The sequence below is a fragment of the Perca fluviatilis genome, chromosome 22, assembly GCF_010015445.1.
Source record: "Perca fluviatilis chromosome 22, GENO_Pfluv_1.0, whole genome shotgun sequence".
Taxonomy (NCBI): domain Eukaryota; kingdom Metazoa; phylum Chordata; class Actinopteri; order Perciformes; family Percidae; genus Perca; species Perca fluviatilis.
Window position 1 is genome coordinate 6,277,305 of NC_053133.1, and position 27,004 is coordinate 6,304,308.

The following is a 27,004-nucleotide window of genomic DNA, read 5'->3' on the forward strand; positions in this document are numbered from 1 at the left end:
ATGCCCAGAAAACGTAGCAGTGGAACTGCGCGTAGGGTTGCCAGATATTACACACTCATCAGTATGGGAAAGCCATTATAAGTTACTGGCTCCTAAGAAAAGTTTCATGTAATCATATATATTATGTCATGGTACCAACACTAGCTAGGTGCTGTTGCGTGTTGGTTCATATATGGGTAACTTTATATGTTTTTATTTCAGTCAGCTATCACTATTACATTCACTACAATATTAGAATATATGTAAATACACACTGAGATTCTAACACAAACAATTGGAGGAATGGAGTTTTAAAACCTCTAGTGTCTTTCTCAGCTGTCTGGATTATGACTTCTTCCATAATATTTCAAAGAAATCGAGTATTTGGTAAATATCCAACAAATACATAGATTGACAAATGTGGGTATTGTACAGACCTGGCAACCGTACTGCAACCCCCATTCTCCACCTACCCCTTCCGATGGCAACATCCGGGACACACAATGGCTGTAGTGGAGCAGTCTCAAAAACTTGTAAACCCCTTTATTTGTGCTGTTGTGTTCGATTAATTGTAATTTTCTATCCACAATTGTATTTTTAACTGGTCAAATAAATCACCCAGTTAGTCCATTTGCAAACAAGGGCTGTAGATATCATAAGGTTTTATATGCCAATAAAGGCCTACAGCTGGTGTTATTATACATCCATGCCTACAGCAGGTAGTGACTTGTTCTCTCCTGACATCTAGTGGTTATACTGTGACATCGCAAGCAACATTTATCTAGAGATCAGCATAACAGCAAATCTCTACATGTACTCCCATCGGTAGTTCTAGATACACAGTATCCCACCAAATTATTTTTGTTGTTTTTAAGGGCCCCATTTCCATTCTCACATTAATTATAAATGACAAAGATGGTTTTGTTTTAGTATTTCAATTGTAGTATTCATTGTCTTTAGCTGAAATAAAAAGGTTCTGCACAGACATTAAGCATAAAACAGTAGTAAGAGTAGGATGAGAGGGATGATATACAAATACAGTGCTCAGCATAAGTGAATACACCCATGCTAAAGTTGACTAAAAAGAGGAATAAAAAAATCATCTTTTGGAAATTGATCTTAATGCCTTAATTAAAAAAATGAGGAAAATCCAACCTTTAAGGACACCAATTTTCTTTGTGAATGAATAATGTATCGTAAATAAATAAATAAATAAATATTCTTCCTTAAAATACAGGGGGCATAAGCAAGTACACTCCTATGTTAAATTCCCATAGAGGCAGGCATATTTTTATTTTTAAAGGCCAGTTATTTCATGGATCCAGGATACTATGCATCCTGATAAAGTTCCCTTGGCCTTTGGAATTAAAATACCCCCCCCCACATCATCACATACCCTTCATCATACCTAGAGATTGGCATGGTTTTCAGTTAGCCTAATAGCTGGTTTGATTGCACTGAGAGAAAGTACCCCATGCCAATCTCTAGGTATGGTGAAGGGTATGCGATGATGTGGGGTCGGGGCCAAGGGAACTTTATCAGGATGCATAGTATCATGGATTCATGAAATAACTGGCGTTTAAAAATAAAAATCTGCCTGCCTCTATGGGAATTTAACATAGGGGTGTACTTACTTATGCCCCCTGTATTTTAAGGAAGTACATTTATTTATTTACGATACATTATTCATTCACAAAGAAAATTGGTGTCCTTAAAGGTTAGATTTTTTAAAAATTTTTAAGGCATTAAGATCAATTTCCAAAAGATGATTTTTTTATTCCTATTTTTAGTCAACTTTAGCATGGTTGTATTCACTTATGCTTAGCACTGTATATAAGTATAATGATAATTTGCAAGTCTACTCTTAGGCTTTTGAAATGGAACAGTGTGTGCATGCAGAGTAGTCTCTTCACATTTTGTGGCTTTGACCAGGTTGTATTGATATTACGAGTGAGCATCTGAAGCGGGCTGCTGGGCTCCATTGTTCCCAGACAATATACCCAACATCATATCCCAGGCTGAGGACAAAAGAAGCTGCAGTTCAGCATTTTGGCACACAACTCACTTTAATGTGGGGACAAGGGGGCACAAAAGGAGGTGCTTCTATTGTTTGCACATTTCTGGAACTTGTTCACACAGACAGCACACATGCATGCACACACACACACACACACACACACACACACACACACACACACACACACACACACACACACACACACACACACACTAACACTTTTTTGCTGCCTTCAGGTGTCCACTTATTTGTTTGCTGCATTTAATAAAAACAGAGTTTATGAGTGCAAGATTTCTCAGGATCAGTTTCAAGTTTTTATTTTTCACATACTCAACACATGCATATATGTGCAGTAAAATGCTTTGTTGCCCCCTCCAGTATTGTGCTTGACATATCATTTTTTTTACTTATACAACAGAGAAAATATATACACCAAAGTCAAGATATGTACAAATATGAATTATGAGATATTAAATATATTGCAGATATTAAATATGCTGCAAATATTAAAGGGACACTGGAGAAAGAGGTAATTGTCAACAACATCAGAGGTGTATTCTGTTAGGAACCTTGGCAGTGTCCTTGTTCAGTGGTCAGTAGGATCACCACACTTGACTGTGACTGACGATACACTGGTCTAACTTTAGCTATTTCAAGACACATTTTATTTATTTATTATATTTGTAGAAGAATCAACTTAAATCCTTTACAAAATGCCTTTTCTGGTCTTTGACTAGGCCTACTTGCTGCACTATGTCTGAAGATGACCTGTAGGTGGAGGTATCAAACAGCATTTCTCTGTATCTCTAGTATTTAAAAAAATGCAGCTGGATAAAATATTGTTTCTCTCAGGACCAAGGTATAATAACTGACAACACATTAAATTATGTAAACTACATAGGTGCATCAAAAAACCTCAATGCAAAAAAATATGTCAGTGATGGGATCGAGCACATAGAAGGCTTAAGCTTGATATATGCTCCAATATGTGTGTGGGCTGTCTGGCCCAACGGGCATAACATTAATGAATAATATTAATTTGACACAGATCTCCTTTAAAACAATCATGCTGTCCAAGTGCGTTTGTTTTGTTTTCTCCTGTAGGCGGAGAAGCGAATTTAAGGCGGAGTTTGCGGATGATTGGCAACACCTTAAGCCAATAAAAATAAAGACCTGAAGGACTGAGCACACCCTCATAGAATACTGACAAATGAACGAACAGAGTGGGCGGCCTCTGTGGCAAAAGCCCTGCACGGCACAGATCTCAGAACAGTTTTGTGTTGTCACATAGCCACACGTTAACGTTGTGTTTAAATACACAAACTGTTTCCAAATCAGCGCCTTGAGAGACCACTTTAACCGTCTTGGAGAGTGGCACTGCACGGCCGAGGCGTAACATTTTGAAAGGTTGTGTTCAGTAGACAGCCACAGAAAGCAGGAGTCCGTTAAGTAGGTTTAAAGAAACAAACCGCGGTTTCTAAAGTGGAGAATAAAACAACTGAAAAGTTTTATTTTCGAAGGAACCATTGGAGTACATTGTGAGCAGCAAGAAGCCATTCAACTCCGACCTCCGATGCTAAGTGAGTAACTTGCCAACATATTGTCTAATGTTAACGTTAGCTAAGAACTTATATTTACAATTGTGAAAGGAATAAAAAGACGAGGCAGTGGGGATTTTCGTAATAAAAAAAGTCGAAAATATTGTTATGGGTTTACGGGGAATGCAGGGTAATACCTAAAAACATAGCGATATTACTAACGATAGACTTGGTTTGTGTGCTACTCAGTCGCTGATGAAGTAACGTTAACTCTAGCAGCGAACTTCTGTTATTGCTAGCCAATAGCTAGGTGCATGGTTCTTCACTAGTAAGACGTATAAGTACTATTTGTTTCAATTAAATTTCACCTGACATCTTGTGGGATGTTTCCGAGGGAGAGTGAATGTCGCTTTAGTGTAGTGTTAAAATAATGTTTCGTAATTGCAATGATAACATACAAAAAGCTCCAGTAGAACCTCTTATAACCCCACTGCTTAGCCTAGAAAACAAAAGGAAATACTAGTCTAGGTATGGTAACCTAACCAAATTTCCTCGTGTCACAAGCCTCAACTTACACACACACACACACACACACACACACACACACACACACACACACACACACACACACACACACACACACACACACACACACACACACACACACACACACACACACACACACACACACAGAGTTTCTCCTCTCCAGGAAGTACAGTGTGCCATGTAGTGTGTGGCCAGAGGGAATACATAGCCCTTGTGCCCTGCAAAGTCAAGTGTGGTGACACGGAGCTTGTCACTGACTGACAGCGCCAAGCCTCTAAGCTGCCAGCCTACTAGGAGACTCAGCACTTGGCCAGCTTCCATCATATTCCATTTGTTTTGCATAGTTAGATATTATAATGATAGGGGACACCATGTGTTTTTTGACTTTTCTTTCATAACCATTATTGCTTGAGGGTAGGCTACGTCATGGTGTGAATAAGCCCTTGTCACATGAAATAAGACCCTTGTGTCTCTTTACTTTAAATGCATAATAACACTCTCAAAAGCCATGATATCATTTGTTTCTTGATGTGGTAACCATTCAGAGAGACCCAAGATGTCATTAACGATTAAAAAAATAAAATTGAAATGCCATTATTTTGCATTGGGTCATTTAATCCCCGTGGCAGAATCGGCTTACTTCTTGAATGCAGACATGAGTCATCCTTCTGCAGAAGTGCAGGACTTGATGTTTCGTCGCTGGAAAGAATGTTGCAAGAATACAATGAGCAAATGTGTTTAAGATGGATGAGACGTCCTTTCCTCTGAAGTGTCCCATGAATTCGTCAGCTGTACGGGTGGAGTTAGCAACTCCTTCAGCTGCACGGCTTCCAGGAAGGCTGCTCTTGTGTTTCCTTGGCTATAGCTCCTCAGTGATCCCTCCTCGATGCTCGCTCCTCGGTAGGGCTGCACGATTATGGCCAAAATGATAATCATGATTATTTAGATCAATATTGAGATCACAATTAATTATCACGATTATTTGTTGATTTTAACCAAAACAAATTTTAGTGTCACATAGGCTAATCATAACTAATTTACATCCATATTGTGCTACATTCCTGCTAATACATATTGTGCTACATTCCTTCTTTATTGAAGGATACTGTGAAGGAGTATGCCATTTCAGCTGTTGAGCGACCGCTTTCCATACATGCACGTTTGCCATGAAAGATGTACAGGCACCGTAATTTTCTGTTCACGTTAACGGCGCATGTGGTGCTCGGTATCTACCGAATATCGTATCGACGAAATAGCAACGCGGATTTCGGTGGCTCGTTACGCTGCCACTTACATGTCTGCGTTTCGCTCTGATGCTCCGAAACCCACGTTAGAGGCAACATAAACATCGCTGCATGTCACGCTAGTAAACACTAATAACACGTTACACAGCAGGTAACGTTAGCCTACAGTTAGCTACAGTAGTAACTGGATTAAGCACGGCTAAAATGCTGACCGCTAAACGGTGTAAAAGTGTGACTGTATTGGATTCCAACAGCGGGGCGTCCAACAGTCTGCTGCTAAAGCTATGAGCTAAAAGACACAAACTAGCACTGGTCACTGCTGTTGTCTGAAAAACAAAATGGCCTGGATAAAATGTTGCGTTTACTGGTAAACTGGTAAACCTCGTGACCGGCTTATGATGACCAACTGCTACCTGTTGTGGAATTTTCCTCACGTTACTCTGTCCTCTGTGACTGTCTACATCTAGAAACTAAGCTGCGCGGTGCAGGGAATAACTCTGATTGGCTCATGGAGGCACGTGATCAGACGGTGGTTTATGCAGAGCCATCACTCTGGGTTTATGGAGCACTAGATTGGCTTTGCAAAAACTTTGATAAGGAGCATTCTATGAACGGAATGACTCATTTTAAATATCGCTCGATCACGCAAATTTGATCGTGGGAAGCCAAAATCGTGATCGTGATTAAAATTCGATTAATTGTGCAGCCCTACTTGTCGGTCCTGGGGGTAGAAATAAGAGCTTGGAGACGGCCTTCGCGGAGGAGGGACAGTGCCACTTCGGGTTTAGCCGAGGACCGAGGAGCTTGCTGTTTACAATCTCTGCATCATGTCCCATCATTCATTTACGTATTTAGTTGTTGGTCTCCTCGTCACTGTTATGGTGCTCTAGCTGTAAAAAAAAAAAATAAAATAAAAAAAATTCCAGCTGGGCAGCGAGGTGTGCCTGTTACATGAAAACAGATGCTCGATTGTTGTGCTGGAGTATAGGCTACCGAGGTCAGGGTGGGGTCGGATGCAGCGGCTCAGACGAGGCCCAGCGTAGGAGGCTTTGCCCTGTATTGGTTGTCTTAACAGGTGTCTCCGAGCTGCAGCTCTGCATAGCTCACATTCCCAGGGTTTTGTTCCTGGCGTGGAGGGTCACCGACTAGGGGAGGGAGGTGTGGGAACTAAGAATGCTATGCGCACAAGGCTCCACTCCCAGAATTCATCCCGAGCAACCTGCTGATTGAGACCAATGCTTCCTGTCATTGCAACAGCGCAGCTTGTGTTGATAAGAAACCTGTCCGCAGCCCATTGCGCTGTTTATGGCCAGGGACAAAGCCAAGAGTTGGCTTCAGCATTTTCTTGGGGCTTAAGGGTGGGTAGGATATAGTGGTTAAGGCTCTTAATCCAAGCATTAGTTTGGATCACTATCAGCTCACTCAAAATCACAGGAAATCGCCTTGTCTGAAGAGAAGTGAGGTAATTTTAAACCTCATTGTTTATTTCACTCACCTTTCCTTCCTACCCATTCCTTAAAACACCTCCAAAGATCAAAATTTGAAATGCCACACAGGGACTAAATGGATCCTAATTTGGAGTCTGACAAGCAGTAGGCAATGGCTCTTCTCATTTTGACAGTCTGGAATACAATAATTACAAATATCTGTTCCTGCATGAATGCAGTCATTCTGGTGTCCTGGTAAAGAAAAAGACTAGAGCAGCCAGAGCACTGAAAATTCAGCTTGTCAAATAGTTCTGGGGGAGACTACAGACTCTATACTACATGTAACAATTATTTATTAAACACTAAATATTACATTTAAATAATAATATGTAATTAATAAATACTATAGTAAATGTTTGTACCAAAATAGTTCTGTTTTTCAGTCTTCATTTTGGCGAAGGTGCAGCTACTTTCTTCTGTTGCTCTGCTGTCTGCATGTCGGCGGAGCTTCGTGGGGGGCAGGTCGCGCACACACAAACACTGGCGCACACACCAGACGCCAGCCACCACGTCACTTCTGTTTACTGATAGCTATCGTTTACCTCAGGCTAATTAATTAGCTACTAAGTGGCGATTTTTGGCAGCCAGCCTTCCAAAAGATAGAACAATGAAATGAAATGTTAACTGATCATTAACCATTGACCGACAAGCAGGAAACGGAGTCTCAGTTCACCTGTCCGGGAGGCTCAGACACATTTTCCTCACTTATTGTCCGTGGACAGCTGTAGGCTTATACTGGTTAATGTTCTGTGCATTGTCAGACACATGCAGCCACTTTCCTGAAACCGCTTGCGAGACTGACCGCACAGCGGCCCGTGGCGTTTATGTCCGAGCCTGTCTCCACCGCTTCCACCAGCAGGTTGTCAACTGTGTGGTTTGGAATGAAAGGGAGAAAACAGGACAGAGTAACACGGCGGATATTGCTCATATACATTTTGTTTTGATGACGTAGTTAAGGCGGCAGGCGTGTGTTGCTTAGGCGGCCGCCTTAACTGCAAAGTGCTGTGGGAAACCCTGTATTTATACTGAATATACTGTATTTGTCTGAGGTCTTCCTTATTAGGGTCTACACTTAGCATAGGGCTGGGCGATATGGACAAAAGCTAATATTGCAATATTCTTGTATTCTAATATTGCGATGATATAGTAGGATTGACAATGGACCTTTTTCACAGCAGACATTTTGACTTGTCACAGTAGGAAAAGCATAGCTGAAATGAATAACCTTAATGATGCCTCCATTCCATCAAGTGTCCCAGTAAGCTATTTCAGTGAGTCAGCATGCACAATACCAGGGCCTCTCCTAAGTGGAATGCAGCCATCATTAATGGTTTTGAATACACCTGTGCTTTTCCTACTATGACATGTCTGCTGTGAAAAAGGTCTATTGGTGCATTCACAAAATATTTTCACAATGAGTTTAAAAAAAATAATCATCATGTGGATATAATGAGTGGGTAAAGGCAAATACTGAAATAGCTAGTACGTCTGTTGACATGACATCACTACACTGTAATGCAGCCTTTAAAACCATAAAGACTACTCTTATGCCATATTACGATGTCCAAAATCTATGATGGTATTTAGTCTAATATATCAATGTAATATTGATACATTGCCCAGCCCTACTGGGGCAGAGTGTTGCAGTCCATATTGTAAAACTGAACTTTGAGTCAATCTGCCTTGGTTTATTGCTGACTAATGACTCCTCATCATTATTGTTGTGTTGAATTAAGCAACACATAGGACAGGACATCGTTCCGTTCATCTATCCTTCTGTTCATGCACAATCACCATGTTACTCGATATTATCACTAATCTCAGTTGCGAGTCTGCAATGGACTTGCGAGCCTCCTGCTGCTCTGCTGATCCCACACGGAGAGATTAAAGTGATGTACTTGGCAGTGTCACAGATGAACAACACAGCATCGCCAGAAGTGATGCTGTGTTGTTTAGCCCCTGCCTGTCCTACAGAGGTGTAGGGTTTCTCCCAGCACCCCTTAAGCTTCTGCAGTGCTGCGCTGGAATGGGCCCACCCAGCAAATGGCTGCCATCAGACACCTGCGTTGGCTTAGTTATATTCCATCTCCAAAGCTGTGCTCACATTGTAGGCATGCTGCCCTCCTGACTCATTGCAGGCTGGCTTTTGATGGAGAAAGCAGAGAGGCTGAATGAACGGTGGTGGCATTAATAAAAGTCCTGGGTGTGGGAAAGCAAGCCTGGCTCTGAACTCTCAGGGAAAAGGTTAAGCCATAATGTGTTACTGTATAGGTCTAGACGTGAGTGGTCTGGAAGTGCACTGTATAGTTATAGGACACGGTTTCATTGCCGTTTTAAGGCATACACTCTTAAAGATAATTTTTTCGGCATGTTTGGCCTTTATTTTTGATAGGACAGCTGAAGACATGAAAGGGGAGAGGGAGGGAGAATGACATGCAGCGAAGGGCTGCAGCTCGGAGTCAAACCCGGGCCCGCTGCGTCGAGGAGTAAACCTCTATATATGGGAGCCCACTGTACCAACTGAGCTATGTGGGCGCAAGGCATACACTCTTAAGTGAAAAGCTTCAGATGTGAAGTTCAGTGGTCCTCATTTAATAATGTAGGTTAACTCTGTGGTTTACATTTAAAGCCTTGGGCTAACAGGAACTTGTACTACGAGCTATTGCTGTGGGAATAACGTACACAAAATGCCTTGATCCTAATATTGCAAATTTGAAGTTTTTAAAGTCCATTTTTTAGTTTAAAGCTAAAACATTGCTTAAAAGGATTTTTTTTTCACAATCAAGTGGAGACATACTTTAAGTCTGTAACAACTTGTAACCAATTTGTCAGTAGTTAGTGAAGGCTATAGCCTTACATAGCGAGGCAATGGGTTCACTTGACTTACGTCAAGCTTATTTGTCAAATGTTTTATTCATGAGGGGTTTCCATGCGTGGCCCCTGCCTAGCATTACTACGCCTATTCCCCTTATGGCAGCCCTGTGAATAATTCAATATAGCCTACTTGGAGCGAAGACAACCAAAATAGGCCAAAGTGTGTACTTGTTTGTGGCTCCGTCCAGTAAATCACAGCAACCGCGGAGGATTTGTGTACTTGTAGGTAGTATTTATGTTAGTACTGTATGCTCATGGAAAATTGACTTGATGACTTCTCAGAATGAATGTCAAGCAAACAAGTGCAATAACTTTGAAGATATGCACCATCAGCATGAGAGGATCTTTGTCACCTGTCAATGATGGATATCCGGTGCTGTATTTATGGACCATGAGGTTGCAATCATGTATCTTGTGTTGATATTTAGAGTGCTTGAGGAGCTTGGTTACCATACACTGGTCCTGTGACTGATGTTTTCCTTCCTGCCTTGATCTCTAAAGATGACAGGGACAGTAACTTGACCATGCCGTATAAGATATAGACTGTTATTCATCTAAGGGTAATTAGAACGCAGTAATGTTGTAACGCACACATTACACGCTGACACCATCTGCTCCTTGCCTGTTTCTGTAAGTCTTTAAATGACAGATGGGGATGCAACTTTTTCTCTCACAAAAGTCTAAAGGTGCGTTCACACAGAGGCATTTCCGCCCGAATTCGGCTTTGGATTACATACAAAGTCAATGCAAATACGTGACTAGAAGAAAATTTGCGGCGGCCGACACAAGTGACGCGGCGCAAACATGCGACGTTTTTTTGTCATTCTCGTATTCTCGTGAGTTCAAATATGTCAACATGAGCGATCAAACTTGCGTGAGTAACGCCACATGAAGCAAACGTAACACGGCCCTTTTGAAAACAAAGTAATGGTCGCAGGTTGTAGAGGGTAAGGTCCTATAAGAAATTAACATTCAGAAGAGGATTATTGAACCTAATGGTGGATGTTCTTTTGCTTGTTTGAAACCTATAGTGTTTCCCACAGGTTAAGAATTTACTTTTGGTGGTGGGTGGCGCAGGATGTGACTGGGCGGAATGCGATGGCTACGTTCAGTAGTTAAATAGTCAAAGGAGGGTTTATGAACTATTTTTTGAAAACAATGACAACAAACATTACCAGATAATGTAGAAAGAAAAAACTATTTACATAAAAAAAATTAGACTAGAAATAACTATTTACGTATTTAAAAAATTAGACTAAAAGATGATACAGATACAGATGAAAATATTGCGACACTATGCAGCATCTGACACAATTTCAGGGTAGTTATTAGGGCTGCACGATATGAGGAAAATATGCGATATGCCATAACGTTGTTGAATAACGCGATAATGATATTACTTGCGATAAATAAACAGATATTAAAATGTACTCAGTTCTGCCTTTCTGCTGCTTTCAGTATTCTGCTAAAATACAACAAATTGCTTGTTGAATTCAAAACAAATGAAAGGAAAGTGAAAATCAAATGAAAATGATATGTCAATTAAATCTGTTTTTTGTGCCAAATTTTAACCGATAAAATACCTGATTACCTGGAGCCCAAATGTTATGTAACTTAACCATAAAACCAACACACACACACACACGCACACGCACACACACACACACACACACACACACACACACACACACACACACACACACACACACACACACACACACACACACACACTCCTGGTAAGGGATCCTACTTTCCCCACATGACTCCTCTTGGCTTCCTAGCTGCCGTCATGATTGATATCAAACGTGATAAGGAGAGAAAGCACAGATGGTCCAGAGTTGCTCTCTAAATGTATTTTCCTTGTAAATCTAATGCCATTATCCACATTTACTCAGTGGATTTGCTGCATTCAATTAAACCATGTTTCATTTCCTGGTACCACTCAAGATATCTATTTCCCCCTAGACCTTGCTGCAGTATAAGCATTGATTTGATGACCGGTAGGAGACACTGGGAAGAAACAGGGGAGACTTAAGCTTGATGTATGCTTCTGTGAAATGCGCCACAGAGCTTTCGCCCTAGCCTACGTAAGTGGCCTGAAGTCTATACTTATGCGTTGCAGTGTGCCACGATCTCTTTCAAGGTGCTCTTAGCGATGTTGGGTGACATCTGTTTTTGTTGACGTTCAACGTTTTGTCAAACAAAACGGAGGCTAGCTCGCCCCTCCCTCCTCCTCATCCCATTCCCTCTCCCCCCCTTCCGTGCATTAACCCCCCCAACCCCCACCCCCAAATCCTCCTTATTGGCTGGAACACTGTTTGTTATGTTTGGTGGTGCAGGTTGGCCAGTTTATTGGCGTTTGTGGAGCCTGGGCTGTCTACGGAGGCCGCGTTTTTACATGAAGACACAAAAAGGGAGAGAGAGTGGGAATGACATGCAGCAAAGGGCCGCAGGTCGGAGTCGGACCCGCGGCCGCTGCGTCGAGGAGTAAACCTCTATATATGTACGCCTGCTCTACCAACTTAGCTAACCTGGCCACAGGTTTAGTGTGTTCAGGGGACAGGCAGCCTAAAAAACGTGTGACATCGCTTAGAGCACCTTTAAGAGAATAGCAGGGCCAGCGTTTGCGTGGGAAGTGTGTGGTAGAGCTAGGGTTGGGCATCGTTTGGATTTTTGATTCCGGTTCTTATCGATTCTCGATTCTGATTCTTTGAGGGGTGGAGTTGAAACGGGTAACATGCCTATTTTCACAAATAAGAAGAACGTTTTATTTTTTATTCAATGGTTTGCAGTTTTACAGGGCTTTTTCAATGTAAAATAAAGCCAGACTAGAGCGCTGCTTACTGTGCTTCATGGCCGCTTCGGAAACCAAAACTTGCGCATATTACACTGGGAATCGATCGGATTTGAAACCAAATTTCTCTAAACAATTCCAAAAAAGAAACGATTCTACTGGAATCGTAATTTTTTTTTAAACTATTCCAAGTAGGAATCGGTTCTCGATGCCCAACCCTAAGTAGAGCGAGTGAGAGAGTGGCGGTGATTATCTTCTGAGCGTGTACCAACTCTAGAGTCATAGTGAGAGAAACAAAGTGTCAGTGTAACAAAAGTTAAACCTCTCCCTTAGTTTAGGTTTACGGATAAGGAGAACTGGAAATGAGCATGTAGAAATGCAGCGCTACCGAGCCATGGCCAAGCGCTGTGCTTCGCCATGACGTGTATTTTTTTAGACGTGCACGTCAGGCTAGGGTTGGTATCTCAACGTACCTACGTATGTAGCCATGGCGTCGCAGAAGCATAAATCGTCCTTAACTAATATGGTGTGCTGGCTTTTTTGTGACAGTGGGTGGGGTCTTGCAGAGTCCTTGAGTCCTTCAGAATATTGCTGATTAGCTCAAGAGGGTTTTCTTTAGCTGCCTGTTTTCTTTCAGTTGGCAGGGACTCCAGACAGCAACACTGCTTTTCACAGTCTACGCCCTTTGTGTGTGGGTGTCTCAAGTAGCGTCAGCTATAGCTCTGTACACTTGTTGCTGTGTCTCCTGCCACCTCCTTCTGTCTACATACCCCCTAGGGCTGGATTTTAATTTGCCTGCAAACATGTCTGCCCCCCTTAATTGCCTCTTGACTGCTCTCCAGAACACGTTAAATGTTTGAATGGGAAAAGGAGGTCTGTGTGCCTGTGTGTGAATGCAAGCTTTTGTCCCTGAACTTGAAAGCATGTTCTTAAGCTCCTGCATGTACTGTATATTTGGGTGTGCATGTATGGGACAGGCATTCATTCTTCGTTAGTCCACTTGGCCAACTCTCTGTCTATTCCCTCGTTGCTCATTGAGTGCAATTACAGCAATTTCACTGTGAATACCTCGTCACAGCAGCCTATTAGAACCATTAACTTTGCAATCTTCACTCTTTGATGGCTTGGCCCACGTGATTACACTATTCAATCTGGATGATGGCAGACAAGGGGATAGGATTGTGAGATATCTAAACCAATGGGACTGTGTGTTCCCTGTATATCATCTAAGTTATTTTGTTTAAAATTGCCTTAAAATTATCCTCCCCTATGTTAGACATTCCTTACATGTCCACTAACAGACAGGTCTAATATCTAAATAATTCAGTGGTAACTCTAGGCATTAATCAAACAGTATAAGTGACTGAGTAATAGGGCTGGACGATTAATCGAAAACGTATTAACATCGATCGACAAAAATCTAATGTTCTCCAAAAAATATTATTAAAACTAATAATATGGAGATAAAAACACTGAGTGAGTCAACTGAGCAATTGTGCAAAATAAACTAAGTCTGTCGAAACATTTGGCTTCAGAAAAGATATTTAATATGATTAATTATATATTTACACAGTAAAATGTGCAATTAATCGTGATTTTGATTTTAGGTCATATCGTGCAGCCCTACTGAGTAATAAGGTTTTGTCAGATGTGGTGGACAAAATAAGACCCAAACATAACCTTTCTGCTATGGTGGCAGAGAGAGCTTAACACACTGTAGCTTAAGAAAACCCAAGCAGATAGACTGAACCCTTTAACTAATTTACAAAAACATGTCAAATTTAGCTATATATAATGTGACAATTCTACATGTAATAACTGTAGTTTCTTTGTCGTGTTGGAGGTGAGCCTCAGCACCAGGGAAACTCGGCTGTCTCTTAGCCCCCAGTAACATTAATCGGTGCGTCCCCTTGCAGTAGCGGGGAAGCCAGGGAGGCTGGGTGACTGTCCGAAAGAAACACAGCCCATCAGGTGTCCGATCCATGGAATGAGATGACAAACTGGTTTGTAATTAACGTCAAGGATTTAAAATTCTCTTGTCACTCGTGCTTATTAACTTACACCGGAAAATAAACAGTAAGTTCTAATAGTAAGGAAGTGAAAATTGCTTTAATACATGTGTAGGAAAAACCAACTGCCGATCATTCCTTTTTAAATGCGATATACGATCTGATTTGCCAATTGGCACAAGCCTACCTGCCAAGCCAAAACATTTCAATAACCCCTGCCAAATATCCATTGTGTTTCCCCTATACAATCAAGGCCTATTTGATAAAACAGATCGCCAATGCCGTTTTGCTTGTTCTCCGTGAAGTTATCTGGAAGTGATGTAAGAAAGCGTTTTATGTGAAGTAAGAACTGTGCCGTACTCCGTAGTACACCTCTGCTGCGTCCCGTTCATATAACAGCGGCACTAAAACTGTATTTCACACTATGATGGTTCACTTGCACGCTAAACCGTGGGGGGATCCGTGCGGATCACGGATCAACTTTGGTCCGTTACACCACTACTGTGTGCGTCACTGACAATTTATTGATCATTAGAAAATGAATTTCAAAATGGAAAACGTTACACTTCATACCGTTTTGTATTCATAACCTGTGGGCTGGGACCGGATTGACTTGGCGTTTGTTCCGGATGTAGACTTTGTTCCGGACTTTGAGAAGCCCTGCCTTAGATTGTCTTTTAGTACAACCGAACGCTGAACAAGACTTCTTTAGGCGACCAAAATGTTACCATTCATTTTTATGAACTGAAGACACACTTTTGCGCTCTCTCCTTCACATGAGCATGCTCTCTCTTTCTTTGTCTCTCCCCTTTATAATCAAGAACTACAACCAAATCCTAATGTCCTAATTAGTTACGTTGTTATGCCAATAGGGTTGGGCGGTATCAAAATTTTTATACCGTCAAACCTCCTCCCTATTTTACCGTGGTATACGGTATTACCGTGACTAATTAAAAATTCTGACGTAAAGCTCAGACGGCGTCACCAAACTGTTGGCTTGTGCACCGTTCAGAAACTGAATACCAAACACTAATACTGAAACAATAATAACATAACAACCACACATAATTACATAAATTATATTTAATATTTAATCCTTGTCTCCTATATAAGTGCATTGCATTTTTCTTAATGATGGTATTGAAACTGATACCGTTGCTATTTTTAAGACCCTGCGGTATACCGTATTACCACCCAACCCTATATGTCACTTACTATAGAGCGAGTCTATAGCCACGAAGTTCCACTTCCGGGATTGCTCCGGTGCCACAGGAAATTCCGCCGGATGAATGTCTTCTCGCCGATGTCCGTTTCCTTCCTCTTTCTTTGTGTTGTAATTTTAAACTCCGGTGGATTTCTGAGGACTAGGGTTAACTGCTCCTCAGATCTCTGCAGGGTAAATCCAGACAGCTAGCTAGACTGTCTGTCCAATCTGAGTTTTCCCTTGCACGAGTAAAACAACTTTTGAACATACATTTTCCACTAAAACAAGTTCCTTCCTGAGGCTATTTTGCAGTGGCTCCGTGCGGAGGTTCGCGCTGCCCATGACGATTATGATCGGTTTAAAGAAATGCCAATAAACCAGAGCACGTTTTTCTCCCATCCCGGAATGTTGTTTGGACTAGCCAGACCCTCTTGTGCGGCACTGTGGAGGAATGTCTGGCAATGAGAGACTATAGCTGACTGGATTGAAATCTCTATGTGTCTGTCTGGATTCAGTGGGACACTTAAAAAACTTCCTCTAAAACACTTAATATTTTTGTGCTGCAATAAAGTCTGCATCACAAGGAAGCTAATAATGGACTAATATATATGATCATTAAAAGGGAAAAAACAAAACAAATTCACTACAGTTTTCTTTGTTTTTCTTGTCTATGATAAAGGTACAACTTCTTGTCTATGATAAAGCTACAACTGCATTTAATACAATACATAATAATAAATACAGTTTGAAGCATAAATAAAATATCTCTGTTTCCATTTTGTTAAAGAAAAATATTATTTGATACAGATTCATTGTGCCTCTAAAGTTCTTTATGCGCTTAGGAGCACACATGCTCCTTAGGAAAAAGCTTGCTGCTTAGTTTTATACTGTACGCCGGTGCCATTCTCTGCTGTTTTTATTTTTTTATTTTTTTCACCCTCGCAGCAGCCTGTACAACTCTTGGTTGTTAAATTGGTGCGCGAGGACTTATATCGTGCGAGTGGCAGTTAATATCTGCGCGTGTGAAATAATATAATTTGCTTATGAGCATGTTTTATCGTGCTCGCAACATATGCCGTAAATGTGATGCCATACTATTTTTTACTTTTATTTTGTACTTTATTTTAGGTAACACATTTCATACTGTACTATACTTAGTAGTACAGTATCAAAAGTGTTCTACTAATCACAGCCACTCATGTGTAATTTGAGCCTAAATGTGCCACAGTAATTTGGCATTTGCCCTTTTATTTAAGAAGCATCCTAAGATTTTAACAGCTGTAATCATTCTCTGCTGCCTATCATACAGTGCCGTTATATCAAAGGACAGGCTTCTCTGCAAACGTATGCCTTAGCTCACCACTAATTGCTAAGTTACCTTATGGAAGTGGCTTTGAGTGGACGTTTACGGCTCTGGTAAAATTAAAGTGTGATATTTATAGTTTGGTTTGGATTGTCAAGCCTTGATAACAGAGGGCATATGGTGTTCATGCAGCAGTGTGTGTTAAGGAAGTTTACGTTGCTTGCAACGATGGTGACTGCATGCAGTTTGTAGAGGCAGTTTAGATTTCTATCGAGTTTGAATAAATGGACTCTGCAGGGTGGAGTTGGGGTTTGGTTTGCAGGTTCACTGGGTCAGAGAGTTTGCTTATTATGCATAGTACAATATGTAAAGGACTGTAGCTTGCATGGATTGACATGTTACTGGATATCTTAAAAAACCTTATAAAACCTACAGCAGACATGACACAATGGCTTGTCTTAATTCCTAAAGTGTTTGAGCTAGTCCAATTGGGTAGTTGACAATACAGCTCTCTAATAAAGATATTTTTGTTGAAGTAATAAACATTGGTGACCTTTTGAAGGGGTCTGATGTGATGCATGTAATAACTACCAAGATGCTGCCAGTTTTTTAGTCCTTCTCCAAACTCAGGCGCTCACAGTTGGTCATTCTAATGGCTCTTGTAATGCTTTGTCCACCCAGTTTCCTCTCTTACTTCCGGGGTCGTCAGCACCAGACCGGGACAAAGCAGCTCTTTCTTTGTCCTTTTTGAAGTTGTCCCTTCAGCGGCAGGATGCTAATCTCACTGACCATCAGCAGCTTCTGTTATGGTCAGGGAAAGACAGATACAGAGAGAAAAGACAGGGAGAGATAGCAAAGGAGGGGTGGGGGGTGGGGGGTTGGCATGGAGGGTGATGACTGGGCCATTTGGCATCCACTGAACAGAGGAGTATTGTGTGCCAGTGGGCCACTGTGGAACAGACTGCTTCTTTACAGGATGGAAATGGTGTGGGGGGGAGATTTGCCAGGGATACATTCACCAAACCAACCACCTCATAACAAAACACCCATTACCAATGGACTGCAAATTCAGATCTGCAGGCAAAGGATATTTAAACAAATATACATTATTTAAAGGGTCAGTTCCAAGTTCCTTGCATGTGGATCATTTTCTTCTTGGGATATTTTGGTGCACTGTAATTTTGATTCTGTTTGAGCTAATATAACTATTAATCTGCTATTGGGCTCCATGTAAAAAATGCTTATATAAACCATCAGCTGTTGGTCTAACAGGAAACTACAGAGGAAATGTTGGTCTCGTGTAAAGTGACATTAGTCTGTGACACAGTATCATGCTGTGAGCTATCTTGCTATAGCAACACTAGTCACAAGGTCAGCACAAGTTACAGTTTCAAGAACTTCCTTGTGAAAGATAAAAGTTTAGCTAATCATGCAGCCTTGACCAAAGACTGTGTGAGAAATAATGGACGGGGCTTCCAGCTCTGAAAAATTGAAGCCAATGCAAAGTCTGATTGCCATGAAAGCGAGACACACAAGTGTAGATCACAGTGTTATGCAAAAAAAATAAAAATGTCATCAAATTTGCAGGTCGCACTTGTGCAAGTAGGTAAAAAAAAACTACACACTGTCTCAAAAAATGGCCGCATAACGCGACCATTTGGTCGCAGTCTGGAGCCCTGAGTGGGCATTCAGCCAGACAGCCTCGCGTCAGACAGTGCAACAAAAACGCAGGTCTTTCCATTCATTTTGAATGAGGTAGTACGTTTAGGCTGCGGCGGGGGGTGCCGCAGGAGGGGACACGCAAAAAAAAAAAAAAAAACTGCTGCGAAAAGTTGAGAAATGCACGTCACGCTGCGGTGGACAATCATGTAACCGGCGATCAGACTCATCAGTGTGTTTTGAGGCAGTGTGAGAGTCCTGTACAGTAAACAGAAAACCTAACTGCCTCTATCTATCTCATAATACATCCATAATACATAATCTATAAACGATCTATTGGAAAACAGTAGTTGTGAAATATGAAATCTACTTAGGGGGGTTAAAGAACAAAACAGGACGTCACACAAATGTGCCATTTCATTGACACTCCCCTTGCCACACAACCCTGCGGCAAATCGCCTGGTGGTCGGACTCCGTTTATTAAAAAATCGGTCATATGGTCTTGTGTCTGCTGAGGCTCTGATTTTTTTTACTTAGGTATGGACTTACTAGCCAGTCAGAAAGTTAGATTATTAGAGGAGTGCCACATATTCGTGCACATTATAGCGTCGTGTTACAAAGTGTACCTTTGTCTTTGTAATTGTAAAGGCTGGACTACAACAGAGCTGTTTGGAGCAGTTTGTGAACAGTGGTTTCTGTTGGAGATGTTAAGTCCCTTTGGGGGGGACTTTGGGCTTTGTCACTTTGTAAACCTACTGTATAACATGTACAAAAAAGATATATACTGTATATATATTACACAATAAAGGAAAGTGAAAAAGCCAAAAAGCATAATATGAGCACTTTAAGGAAAACTAAACTCCTGGCAATTGCTTCTGGTGTTCACCACTGTTTTGGAAGAAGGACATAACGAGAACAGGTGAACTAGCTTTAAAAGTGAGCGAGAAATTTGTTATAGAATAAGCACAGAGGGACCTAGCTTGGAAAGAGACTGACGCCAAGGAGGCTGGACGGACGTGGTTAAGTCAGGGCAAAAACATCAAGGAGGCCCAATTACAAGGGCTGGTCGTCAGAGCCTTCCAGTGTCCCATAGGGGAGTTGCTCTAAGGGAGAGTGAGGAGAGGCACAAGTTGTTTACTTGTTCTGTTGCTGTAATGGCAGTAAAGGGACCACTAACAAGTGACCACTTAACTCCTGTTTACATTTAATGCATTTGTTTTGGTTTGGTTTTTGCACTTAAATGAATGTAATACCACTTTGTTTACATTTCTGAATGTGACTGTGAACTAAAATAAAACTTTAAATTGTGCTTTCCTAAATGTTCTGCCTTCCCTAAAATCTGCAGTGCTCCTAGTTTAAAAACAAAACAAAAAAAAGAAGTTAGTTTGGATCCCTGCCTTAAACACAAGATTCCTAGCATCAGCTTGTACTGCAAACATAACGTAACTTCATTAAACATAAATGTTTCCCAACAGGAACAACAATATATATGCTACTACTTAATAGCTACCGGTAGTGAAAATGTATATCATGTATGGCCATTCAGCTACGGCGATATGATTTTTGGTCCTTATCGCCCAGGGCTATGTGAAACACTCACATTTTAGTTTTCATTCAGGATCTTATTTAGAAAACTCTAGATGCATCTCAAGGCTTCAACGGGGTTCAAGGGGAAAGTTGGCAAGCACAAAAGCTCTCAAGAAATGAACGGGACAGAAATGCCAGCTTTTTCGTATGCAAGCGTTTGAATGTAAATCTATGTGTGTATTGTGCACACCTGGGTATATTTCACCAGAGCGTGTGGTAAAGGTCAGTTTGCTCCGTGCTGTCAGTCTCATCAGTGGTATCCGTATGCACTGTGAAAATGGTAAGGCCTTGTTCTGAACAAAACATAATTTCTCTTTCAACAACAGTTGGAGGCATTGTGCTGCATTCCCTCCCCCCCCCCACATACACACCCACACACACACACACACACACACACACACACACACACACACTTTTGCGCATTTGCCATTACATATTGATACACATATATTCTGAATGCCTAACATTTGTTTTTATGTCAGTGAAGCCTAATAAGGCATGGAACATGATGTAGATCTGTTTAAAGTTTCTCAGCACTGGCATTATCTCATCTCATTCTCACTGAAGATAGCAGCCAGGTACTCCTCCACTGACTCACTCAAGAGTTATCTGGGCTTTCTCAGCCAAATGATGAGGTTATCTCCAACAATGTTGTCTAAAATGAATTCAAGAAGCATCAGTGTGTTACAGAGATGGCTACTCTCTATTTGCACTTGGAGATCTGGGAAATATGTTTGTGAAGTGGCTTGAATGTATACCTGCTAGAGCTGGGCAATATATCGATATTATATCTATGGTGATATAAAACTAGATATCGTCTTAGATTTGGGAAATCGTAATAACGTAATATGGCATAAGTGTTGTCTTTTCCTGGTTTTAAAGGCTGAATTACAGTAAAGTGATGTCATTTTCTGAACTTACCAGACTGTTGTAACTGTTCTATTATTTGCCTTTATCCACTTAGTCATTATATCCACATTACTGATGATTATTTGTCAAAAATCTCATTGTGTAAATATTTTGTGAAAGCACCAATAGTCAACACTACAATATCGTTGCGGTATCGATATCGAGGTCTTGGTCAAAAATATCGTGATTTTGATTTTGTCCATATCGCCCAGCCCTAATACCTGCAAAATATCGTCTTAATCAATGTCTCATTCTCTCTCCTGTGTGTGAGCTGATATCAGTACCAGTCAGAAAGAGCTGTTTATTTAGCATCTGCAAAATGTTATGTCCAAAAGTAGTTTTAGTAATTTAAGGTCAATATAAAACAGTGACACAGCAGCAAAGATCAACCAGGTTTTGGTGAGCAAAATGACTCAAACAAAACCAAAGAAAACTGTTTAAAACAAGCTGGATAGGTGTTAACATAACATGTAGTTGGATTGTGTGTAATAGTAGTTCCTTCTAATATTGTTGTGATCTTCACTTCCACAGAATTTAACCTTCTAACCTTGTTACTTAACCTAATTAAGCATTTAAAGGATGGAAATTGATGACAATTAACCCCAACGCCATCACACAATTCTCTTCTTTCCTCACTTTTACATTAAACCTTAGTCATACATTGTCTGAACTTCTTTGTGTCTTTAGAGTTTTATGGTCGATATCAGGCTTAGGAAACTGCGTCCTCATGTCTCCTATTTCACTGACAAAGCAGCAGTGAGACGAGAGGCAGGCTGTGGTGGAAAGTGATACCTCTCTGCCCGAGTGGAGGAGGAAGTGCTGGCTTGTTGTCATTGTGTGTGTGTGGAATGTGAAGTAGAGTGAAGATGGGATTGCTTCAGAGTGAGTGATGATGTGGGTGGATAGGCCAGGCCCCCAGAAAGTGCGCCGGGCTTTGTAGCCAATTTGACATAGCGGCCAAACAGTGGAATTACAACTTCTGTGTTTGTCATGTAAAGCCATGGGGCCCAAAAAGACTTTTTCCCATAGACTTACATGGCGAAAGAGACTGTAAATCAGTGGAGGGATGTCACGAGACCCGGTACTTCGGTACCAAGTCGGTACAAAAATTCAGAAAACTGATAATAAAGACAAACAAAACAAAACAAGATTCAGGCACAGATGAAAAGGGAGGGGAGCGTGGGGCTACGGATAGGCAGTGGTGAAGAGATGGGTCTTGAGGTGAGACTGGAAGATGGTGAGGGACTCAGAGGTGCGGATCTCTTGGGGGAGGGAGTTCCAGAGCCTGGGAGCTGCCCCGGAGAAGGCTCTGTCCCCAAAACTGCGGAGGTTGGACTTGTGGATGGAGAGGAGACCGGCTGAGGTGGATCTGAGGGCCCGTGCGGTTGGTATGAGGAGAGCAGGTCAATGAAGTATGAGGGGGCCAGATGGTGGAGGGCTTTGTAGGTGAGGACCAGGATTTTGTAGGTGATAGGAAGCCAGTAGAGTTGTTTTAGGACTGAAGTGATGTGGTGCCAGGATTTGGAGCGGGTGATGAGTCGGGTGGCTGAGTTCTGGACCAGTTGGAGTCGGTTGATTTTCCTAGAGCTGATGCCGAGGAGAAGTGAGTTGCAGTAGTCCAGTCGGGAGGAGATGAAGGCGTGAATGAGGCTTTCAGCAGCGGGGGTGTGAGAGAGGGTCTGATTTTGGCGATGTTGCGGAGGTGAAAGAAGGAGGTTTTAATGACATGACGGATGTGGGGCTCAAGGGAGAGGGTGGAATCAAAGATCACACCAAGGTTGCGGGCCTGGGGAGATGGGAGACATTGGTGCCGTCGATGGTGAGAGTGGGTGATTTTGCTGAGTGTGGATTTGGAGCCTTTGAGGAGGAATTCTGTTTTATCGCTGTTGAGTTTGAGGAAGTTGTGTTGCATCCAGGTTTTAATAGCTGACAGACAGGAGTTGATGTGGGAGAGGGGAGGATTGTGGGGGGATTTGGTGCTGAGGTAGGGCTGTGTGATGATGCCAGGCAGCTGGCTGTGGGTCCATAAGTTTTCTCTAGATTACTTGTAGATCACGCTCTCCTTGCCCCCCTCCACTCAGTGACAGAAAGTTGAAAAAAGTGACATGAGACTGTCTCAACCCCCCACCCCCCTTAAGTTTAAGTAGCTATTATTGTTCTTTTTTAAATCCCTACAATGGATACATTTTTAAAGCATTACAACCCCAGCGAAATGACTCGTTTCACTATCAGAGTTTGATCATTTCGGTCTGATAACATAACATTTTTAAAAGTCTGGAAGAGCCGCACAATTAAATAATTGAATCCCTATTCAAGTTAGTGGAACGCTTAACAGGAAGTAGCCGGCTTGGCCGGCAGAGGTCTCTAGTGTGCATGATCTTTGGGATCTATGATCATCAGGGTAATTTTATAAGAGGAAGTTGAACTTTTTTGGCTTCATGCAGTAGGACTGTGCAATTAATCAAAATTGAAATTGCGATTACGATTTCGGCTCCTAATGATCACAAAAACAGAATAATCGAGAAAAACAATTATTTGGTAGGCCTACATTATATATCTTGAAAAAAAAGATGTTCAAATGGGAAAAGTATTAAGGCAAATTTCACAGTTCTCTGTGTTTTTCACTGTGGATTTGAACTTTTTCACGTTTTTTTAATCTTGTTAAATTACTATAATTTCAATATTGACGGAAATAATCGGGATTAGGATTTTTTTCTATAATCGAGCAGCCCTATCACGCAACTCTCACAGAAATGAACGGGGCTCAGCCTCGACCGCTGTATCCAGTTCTTATAATACATCCAGAGAGGCAGGGGGAATTAATGGAGAGGTGTGTGTTTGATTCCCTTTCCCTTTCCCTTTCCTTTTGTGTGTGTGTGTGTGTGTGTGTGTGTGTGTGTGTGTGCGCACTGTATGTTTTAATCCGGCTGATGACAGGTCCCGCTATCCACTTAGAAAAGCTGTCGTAGACAAAAAGGATCATTATTGGCTGGACAAAATGTCTTTCAGCTCAGGCAACGCACCAACCGCAGGTGTAAGTGGCATGGGAGGGAACATGAAGCTGTAAGGAGCTGCAGGCAATTACCAGTGAGTAGGAAGTCTGAAACTTTAATTCCAGCAGAATCACACATGATAGTGACACTTTTAAATGCCGTGGTGTAAAGTCCCTTGATGGCCCTCGGCCCGATGATATTTAAATTAGGTGAGTCACATTTAGAGTTTGGTGCACCCACTGCGATACTCAATTGCAGCATTGTTCTTTATGCCTCCTCCTTTCTTCATGCCTACTCTGTTCTTCCTAGCAACCAGTGCTCATGCAAAATGATTAGGGGCACCGGGAAATCAGGTTACACACACATGGAGGAATGTGTTAATTGGTGGAGCTAACTTATAAAGGAGGAGGCCCTCTGATACAATAATTCAGCAGAGTGAACCTTTATTTTCCTGCCATTCCTGTCCCCTTTCCCCATTCCCTGCCTCCTGTGAATTGAACACACACACTTTCCCAGCAGCAGAAAGCAGTTGAGCTGCTTTACTGTACAACAACCTCAGCTGATCTCTCTGTCAACACCTCTGTTTGTCTTCGCCCGTTGTTGACTTTGTTCTCGTTCTCAGGAGTGCAGAATGACCACCAGCAAGTGATTCAAGAAAAAGGCTTATGATGAAACATGCAGCCATGTTTTGTTTGTGTCTGTGATCTATCTATCTATCTATATATATATATATATGACATGTACATGTATTTTGGCGTGTTATCAAGACGCATAATCGCTTTTTAGCGTGTTTATCAACGCCATTTGGCCGGCATTGACCTACATTACGTGTGAATTTTCGCCGTAGCGAGTAGTATGAAGGGACATAAGTCCACAGAGGGAGGTTGGTTGGGATGGCGGATGGGTAAAACACAGGACTTTCACCCAGGAGAGCAGGGATCACGTCCCGTGTGTGCTGTTTTTTTTTTTTTTTTTAAGCCTTCCCCAATGTTTCTTTCCTAAACCCAACCATTTATTGTTTTCCTAAGCGTGTGACGTTGGTCACCGTCGTGTTTTTGTTGTTTTTTTGTGTTCCTTTCCCAATGTTCTTTTCCTAAACCCGACCATTTTTGTTTTTTTTACACGCAACGTGGCGACGCCATGTGGTGTGTTTACATCCGCTGTATACAGCGTAGACATACGCGTGGATAGCTCAAAATGCGTACAGATAACACGCCATTTGACTTTAGGAAAGTGGCGTGTATGTTTACGCAAAGTCATGATGCCATGTTGATCGGAAAGATGTTTTTGCCGTCCTTCCTACGGGATTCGGCACAAGTTTAATTTATCAGCTGGCCCCGATGGTCGCTAAGAAGATGGGGCGCTCTGATTGGTTGTAATTGAGTGCAGAGGCATTTTCTTTCCTGGTTCGGTTGAAACACGCCCCATAATCACAGCCCAATGGAGCAGTATCAGACTCATATTCTGACTAGAATATGCAATATACGCGTCTCTGCATGCCATATTGTTCCACTCAGTGGATCAGCACCATGGAATAAATCGCATGTCTTCGCATTTGAACATCCACTGCAGAATTTCCCTTTTTTATCCCACAGCAGGCACTGCAAATTACAATTGTGGCGAGCATCTAGAGTTACTGCTTATCTAATCAAGAACCAGGAGGGCAGGAATCCGTGGCTAGACAGGGACACACACGTACAGAGTCACAGACCAAAGCCTCATCAATCCCTTTAATTGGAGGGAGATAACCTGGGACTCATTATGTTTCACTGCTAGACACATTTGAGATCCTTTCTAAACTAAGAAAACTCAACCTGAACTTGCAGGCTAGAAATTGAGCAACACAAGCATCACAACAGAATTGGCTTAAGCTTGTATCGCAGTTGGCATCTCTTCATACAGGAATTGTGTGTGAGTACAATGCATGTCTAATCACAGGGACAATCATAGAGTGTAATGGCTGCTGTGAGGGTCTCTATCAGGGTGAGCGATCAGAGTGAAGAGGATTTGGTAAGACGGAGGGATTGACACCCCCATGCACTGGCCCCCATGTACCCAATGCACACACATACAGTATCAGGTTGCAGGATGACCTGTGTGTTCTGGTAATTTGGGAGGTGCTGATCGCTGACACTCCATTATGGCTGCGGTCACTGTGCCAGCCAGGGGACGGCTATGATGATACACAGTCACATCAATTTGTGAGTATTAAGTAGAAACAAATAAAATAAAAACAAACAAACAAAAAGGAAACCGGGCCTGTAAGGAAAGGTTATGATAGACACAAAAGTAGAAATAGTATGTACACATTTCAAGTAGCTGATTTATCTACTAATGATTCCAAGCTTTAAGCCAGCGTCCTTAGGTTTTTTTTAAGTAGAATGTCCACTGTCCATCTTTTGGCATACAAATCTTTCCTTCAAACCTAGCACAGATGCCAACCTTTTATTATTTTTTTCATGTTTGCGTATAGGAGTCGTGTTAAGTTACTGCTGATGAAGACCCAACATTTACTGATTTTGCGGCTTCATAATAAAAGCTTTTAAATCAGGGGTCTTCAACGTTTTAAGTGAAGGACCCCTTAACTGAAAGAGAGACAGAGCAGGGACCCCCTACTACATACATTGTATAAAATTAAGTTGCATATTAAACTGGGCCTACAGTAATGTGTAGGGCGTCCTAAAGCCTTTATACATACCTTCTATTAAAATAGCCTAATAATTGTTGTCATGATTTTATAAATGATGTTTGAATCCTTAGCTTGAACTGTATCTGTGGATGGCTACCTTAGTCACTACAGTACTTTACCTATAGGCCAGTAAGCCTATCATCAGTAGGGATTTATATTTGCTAATAATATG

At 41.6% G+C, this 27,004-nt stretch overlaps 1 protein-coding gene across 4 annotated transcripts in view; it reads left to right on the top strand.

The window, feature by feature from the left end:
* The first annotated feature begins 3,297 nt into the window (after positions 1-3,297).
* mpp7a (membrane protein, palmitoylated 7a (MAGUK p55 subfamily member 7)) overlaps positions 3,298-27,004 on the top strand; it is a 173,412-nt gene continuing 149,705 nt past the window's right edge. Inside the window, exon 1 of one of the 4 annotated variants that reach the window (XM_039789958.1) lies at positions 3,298-3,576. The gene's annotated coding sequence lies outside the window, so the exon portion shown is untranslated. The remainder of the gene's footprint in view (positions 3,577-27,004) is intronic. The other 3 variants (XM_039789954.1, XM_039789956.1, XM_039789957.1) reach the window with 3 other exon arrangements.